Source organism: Egretta garzetta, unplaced genomic scaffold (genome assembly GCF_000687185.1).
Source record: "Egretta garzetta isolate BGI_Z169 unplaced genomic scaffold, ASM68718v1 scaffold424, whole genome shotgun sequence".
NCBI classification, from domain to species: Eukaryota; Metazoa; Chordata; class Aves; order Pelecaniformes; family Ardeidae; genus Egretta; species Egretta garzetta.
Window position 1 is genome coordinate 698,637 of NW_009259489.1, and position 436 is coordinate 699,072.

The window sequence follows — 436 nt, forward strand, 5'->3', positions numbered from 1 at the left end:
CGTTGGGCTGAGACTTCCCCAGCGCGACCAGCCTGGGCCTGCTTGGGGCGGCGATGCCATCCCATGCCTTCGGCAGGGGCTTGTGCCTCCTTGCTAGCCTCGGGCTCCTGCTGCCAGCCCTGTCGTGCACGTCATTCAGCAGAGCCACATGCTTAGCATACCCTACCAACCCGCTTTGTCTCCTAAAATTGCTCCCTTTCCCTAATTTGTGTAATTCTGTGGCCACATTTAAGCAGCTGACTTCATTTGCTGTCCTGAGCACAACAAATGGTTCACGCATTCAAGGGTGAGAACAGAATCACAGAATCACAGAATGGCAGGGGTTGGAAGGGACCTTGGGAGATCATCCAGTCCAACCCTCCTGCTAAAGCAGGTTCTCCTAGAGCATGTTACACAGGACTTTGTCCAGGCAGGCTTTGAATATCTCCAGAGAAGG